Source organism: Brassica oleracea, chromosome C3 (genome assembly GCF_000695525.1).
Source record: "Brassica oleracea var. oleracea cultivar TO1000 chromosome C3, BOL, whole genome shotgun sequence".
In the NCBI taxonomy this organism is placed as follows: domain Eukaryota; kingdom Viridiplantae; phylum Streptophyta; class Magnoliopsida; order Brassicales; family Brassicaceae; genus Brassica; species Brassica oleracea.
The window spans coordinates 47,561,178-47,566,797 of record NC_027750.1 but is presented as its reverse complement, the minus strand read 5'-3'; positions in this window follow the sequence as shown (position 1 = coordinate 47,566,797).

Sequence of the window (5,620 nt, the reverse complement as noted above, 5' to 3'; positions counted from 1 at the left end):
GATGACAGATGTAGCTCATCCAGTGTCTTTCATCGGGGAGGTAGTGGTGAAGCTCGTGTTGGGAGTTCCTCAACGATTCCAGTGGGTGAACTTCCTGATGAGCAAGGAGGCTCTACGCCATAGTCGTGTGTGGGGTGAGATTCCATTCTTTGGTTTCTTCTTGCTGCCATTTCTTCTTCTAATTTTTCGTGCTGTCTTTCTTCAGGGAACTGCAAGGCTTTCGGTTTCGATTATCTATGATGAGTATCAAAAGGCAAAGATCCGAAAGAGACGACCCTTTTATACTCCTCGCCCAATATTGGTTAGAGCTGCTTCATCGGTCTCTGGTCCTTCTTTCGTTCCTCTGGCTGGTAACGAAGCTCAACCCGCTCGTATCTCTCCTATGGCTGTTCATCAGAGATTGCTCACCGATTTTTTTTTCCTTCGTAACCAAGTGCGGGGTATGGCGTTCCATAGGGACCAATCTGACCTCCGGGTGAGAGCTACGGCTAGATGGGAGCTTATGTAGGAGTGGCTGGAGAAGAAAGTTGATCACTGGAATCTAGAAGAAGAATATCGTTGTTACCTATTCTGGGCTGAAGGAGTTGACCAGCTGATGACTGGAGCACCGGTTCAAGCAGCTACCTCGGGATCTGCAGCGGGATCGCGATACTCGGCAGATCCGTTTTTTTGAATGTTTTAGAGACGCGTTTTTTCTTTTTATGCTGGTGTTTTGAGCTTTTTACTTTTAAGTAATGTCTTCTACCGTTTCGAACGTTGATCCTTTGCGGTCCCTTTTGAAGAGATTTTTGCTTTTGACTCCTTTCGTGTGTTCAATTGATTCTTTAGCCCCTACTTTGCGTGTTGAATCGTTTCTTGGTGGGAATCACTCCTGATTCCTGAGGGTCGTGTGGCTTTTTTTTGGAGAATTCGGGGTTCCGGTCGGCTTTGGACCTTGAAGTATATGGGTTCCTGGGACCGACCCCTGGAATCCTAGCATGATTATGGACCTTGGGTCCGTAGTTTTTAGGTATTTGGACCTTGAGGTCTTTCAAGATTTTGAGAGTTCTTAGGATTTCTCGTGAAAGTTTTGTTAGAGGGCCTGTGGGGCTGGATCCGGGTTTCGTGTTAACCCGGAATTATAGTTTTTGCAGGGACCGTATTCCGCCTCCGTAGGAGAGACTACTACCGGTACCTGTTGGGATTTCGCATTCTACCGCTCGAAAGCTGGTCACTATCGAGTTCCCGTGCTGCATACTGCTTCTGCAGAAGCCACTATCAGACTTATTAAAGTTTTGCTGGTGTGGATGAAAATCCAAGTGCCAGACTTTACCACTCTCCACGGCTGGTCAAGCAGTCGAGTGCTCCATGTATGTCATAGTACTTTGGCACTTATATAGCGTCCCCTATATTGTATAGTCTGGAGCGTTTTAATACAGGTACTTGCGCGTATTGTTTTTGGGGACCCCGATATGCCTTAGGCTATACAGGGTTTTTAGGTTGTATCGACAGTATACTCAAGTTTGCGCAGACCCATTCCTGCTTTATGTCTCATACCCATTTGTTTTCACGTGAAATACCACGTGTCAGTGAGGTTAAGCTGGGATTCGAAGGTTTCGTGGAACCTGATCCAGCCCTATATGCCCCTTTAAGTATTGTGGCTTTCCTACTACTTTTATAGTCGAAACTATTTCATTATATAAGCTTTTGTCCGGAGACTCTTAGCATACATATAAGTAGGAAACCAAAATTCTTAAACAATAGATAATAGAGTAATATAAATCGAGATCTGGGGATCCTAATATAGAATAGTAGGTTGCAAGGTGTTCCAAATAGGTAGACTACGTTTTACCTTTGCTTTTTGATAGCTCGTGGACCTTGTCCTGTCGTAGAACCTCGTCCCCTTGTTGGGAGGTCTCCGTCTCAGCTTGCTCATCATGGCTCTTGGTCGTATGCCATCGGTTAGGTTGGTCTCGGGCCAACAGCTCGGCGTTTCCTCGGATGATGAGCCTCGGGGTTGTGCATAATGCAGAGAGGGTTCCTCCTTCCATCGTCTGGGGGATAGCCAGTCGGGGATCGAGTACTCCAGGTGGTTTCTCTACTAGTTTTCTCCCAGGGCTTATCGGGTTCTCTTCTGACCTATGGGTCCTTTCATTGCTCGTAGGTTGAGCTTGCCCCAAGGACCTTATACTGATAGCTATTTTCTACGGGACCTTGGGGGATTTAGAGATCTTCTGCCCCGGCGCATGGATGACCCTGATTTGAGGTGCGTGCCCCTCCTTTGGAAAGGCCGAGGTGTCGTCAGGGATTTAGGATTCCTTGGACTGGATCCACGATCGTCTCCACCTGGTTGATTGAGGACTTCAAAAGCTTTCTGAGGTCTGATCTCTTCCTAGTGTACACAGAAGATCGGTCTCCCGAGTGGTCCTTTACGGGGAAAATGAGGTATCTCATCCTGCTTCTTGGTACTCCTTATCTGGCCAGAGTTTTCGGGGGTGCCGAGGTATCTGATAACATGTGGAGATGACGCATGCGGACCGTCGCCCTCTTCGAGCTGTGACGTGAAGCTTCTCTGGGCCGAACCTGCTGGAGCTTATGAGTTTAACGCGGATCCTCGACCCTGAACTCTTCCTTGGGGTTATCGTTGCGGGGATCCGGTTCTCCAGGTATGATGCTTCGCATCCGGGCCTTGAATCAAAAGGACTTTGGGTTTTGACTACCTCCGAACTAGCTCGATTTGAATCCAAAAGAGACCATGCAAAGCAGTCGATGTTAAGCTGGGGAGAATTCCTCGGCCTCCTTTTCTCGTTTCTGACTCGTCGCGTACCTTTCCTGTTGTTAGTCTGTGGTCCCAATATGTGTGGAGCTCGGGATCCACGCTGTAATTGCTATAAGACCTTTGTCTTCCCCTTTAAGATGGTCTGGTACCAGGACCGAGAATTTTCTTGATCACCCCTGACGGCCTTGATGCCCCAGGGAGTTGGGAACTTCACCATTTGATGGAGTGTCGAGGGGACAGCTCCCATATCATGGATCCAGGGTCTTCCCAAGATCATGTTGTAGGATGATTGGCAGTCGACTAGGAGGAACTTAGTTGACATGTTGATTCCTTCAGCATAGACTGGAAGATCCACTTCACCGGCGGTTTGCTTCACCTCTCCGCTGAATCCCACAAGTGGGGTTATCCTCCTTGTTAAGGCACTTTCGTCCAATCCCGGGTCCTGCTAGGCGGTCTGGAAGATGATGTTGCTGGAGCTTCCGTTATCTACTAGGATCCTCCTTACCAAGCTGTTTGCTACGGTAAGCGATACCACCATAGCGTCATGGTGGGGAGCTAGGACCTTCTCTTTCTCCTTTGTCGTGAAGCTTATTTCGTCTGATCCCAAGAGTAGCCGTTTTGATTTGGACGTCTCCAGGACAAGTTTGGCGTTTCGCGTGCTCTTCTTTGTGGCTGCATGGCTTATGCTGCTTATCTCCGAACCTCCGGATATGACATGGATCACTCAGTCATGTCGAGGTGGTGACGCGGGGTTGGTTTCAGCAGATTTCCTGGGTGTCTCCTTGCTTAGGAGGTTCTTCGCCTTTTCTGAGAGGAATTCCCGGAGATATCCCTTTTGGATGAGCTCGTTTACTTCGATCTTTAATGCGATGCAGTCCTCCGTCTTGTGACCAAGGTCGCGGTGGAACTCACACCAGAGGTCGGGGTTCTGGAAGGAATCAGGTGCCCTCATCTTCTGGGGCCATTTAACTTGTTGACCCATCTGCCTTAGGGCGTTGATTAGCTCTGGTTGGGATATAGACAAGTGTGAGATATCTGGCCAGGTAGACACCGACATCCCTTCCGCTCTCTCTAGTGGACGGCTCATGTACTTGCCCCGGTTTCTGCCTCCTTGGTCTTTCGTGGGTTTCTGGGAGGACCTCTCGTCTTGATCACTTCGGTCTTTCCTGGTTGCTTGTTTCTGCTGAGTCCTAGCACGGCTTGCGACGTCTTCCTCCCATTTTGCCTGGGCCCAGGCTCGGGATAATACGTCTTCCATATTTTTACACTGATACTTGGTCAGTTCCTTGTAGAGATCCCCGTCTGGGAGCTGAGATTGCTGTGGTGACGTTGCATTCAGGGATCGATACCTTTTCCTGATTGAAGAGAGCTATGTAATCGCGAAGGGGTTCGACCCGATGCTGGAGGATTTCATAGAGGTGGTCCGAGGTTTTCTCCAGGTTCCGGCTACTTGCGGACTGCTCCACGAACCCATCGCTGAGAGTTGCGAATGAAGATATGGATCCGATGTGTAGATTAATGTACCATTGCAACGCGGGTCCGATCAGGGTTGAGCCTAATCTCTTACACATGGTGGCCTCGCGGAACTCCCTTGGGAGTTCTACAGCTAGCATCCGTTGCTTGTACTGAGCGATGTGGTCGTCTGGGTCGCCGGTGCCGTTATACATCTTTATGTTGGGGAAGGAGAACTTTCTCGGCATCACGATCAGGGCAATGCTGTCTGTGAAAGGAGTATCGGCGTAAGAACCGAGATTACTTTTCCGAATCGGAGGTGCCACCCCGGGGAGCTTTTCTACCATAAATTGCATGGCGTCGAGCTTCTTGGAGAACATCTGCTCCAGATAGGTGGTCAATGAGGACTGCAATGCTGCGGCTCCTTCGGATGTTTCCTTCTCGGAGTCTGGCTCGGAGTCGCTGGATATTGTTTCATGGACTCGCATATGATTACTTTTCCGAATCGGAGGTGCCACCCCGGGGAGCCTTTCTACCATAGATTGTATGGTGTCGAGCTTCTTGGAGAACATCTGCTCCAGATAGGTGGTCAATGAGGACTGCAATGCTGCGGCTCCTTCGGATGTTTCCTTCTCGGAGTCTGGCTCGGAGTCGCTGGATATTGTTTCATGGACTCGCATATTTCCAGCTTTTTTCTCCTGATGCCTTGGCTTCACCTGAAGGCTGTCGAGCGGTACCTCCTGCGGTGTTGGGTGTGTCCAGGCTCGGCATGGATCGGACCTGTGTGCGGAAGCGGCGCTTCTTGTTGCTTGCCGTGTTGAGGGCTTGATTCTTGTCTCGGAGAACAAGGTTTTCAGATTCGAGCTGAGTAAGCTTCTCAGCACTTTGCTCCCACTGCGTCGAATGTTCATCTAGCTTTTCCTTCAGGCTTTGGGATTCAGAGGAAATCTCAGGGTTCTCGGTAGCTTCCCCCGCCTTGTGCAAGTCGGTTACCTGGCTTTGTAATCCGTCGAGTTACCTTGGTAGCTCAGCTTCTCTTGGAGTAGATTCTGACGGGTTGTCTTGCTCATCCACCGCCATCGTCACGTAGTTTAGATTACTCCCCTCCTTCTAGCGCCAAACTGTTAGGGATTTTTGTGTAGGATCTTTTAGAGTACTACAGAACGATGGATGAGCTGATATTTAGTATAGATTTTAGAGTAGTAAAAGAGGTTATGACTTGAATAAGCGTTTATTAGATCAAACTAGAAGAGATTACAAAGTATTGAGTAAGAAACCCTAGTCTAGCCGTCTAATTCTAGCCTTCAAGTCTAAAAGAGTCGATCCCTTGTTCTAGGGTTTGGGTTCCCCTTATATAGTCGTCTATAGGTCGGTTATTGTTGGTTGGAGTAGATGGAAGTCTTCCATATT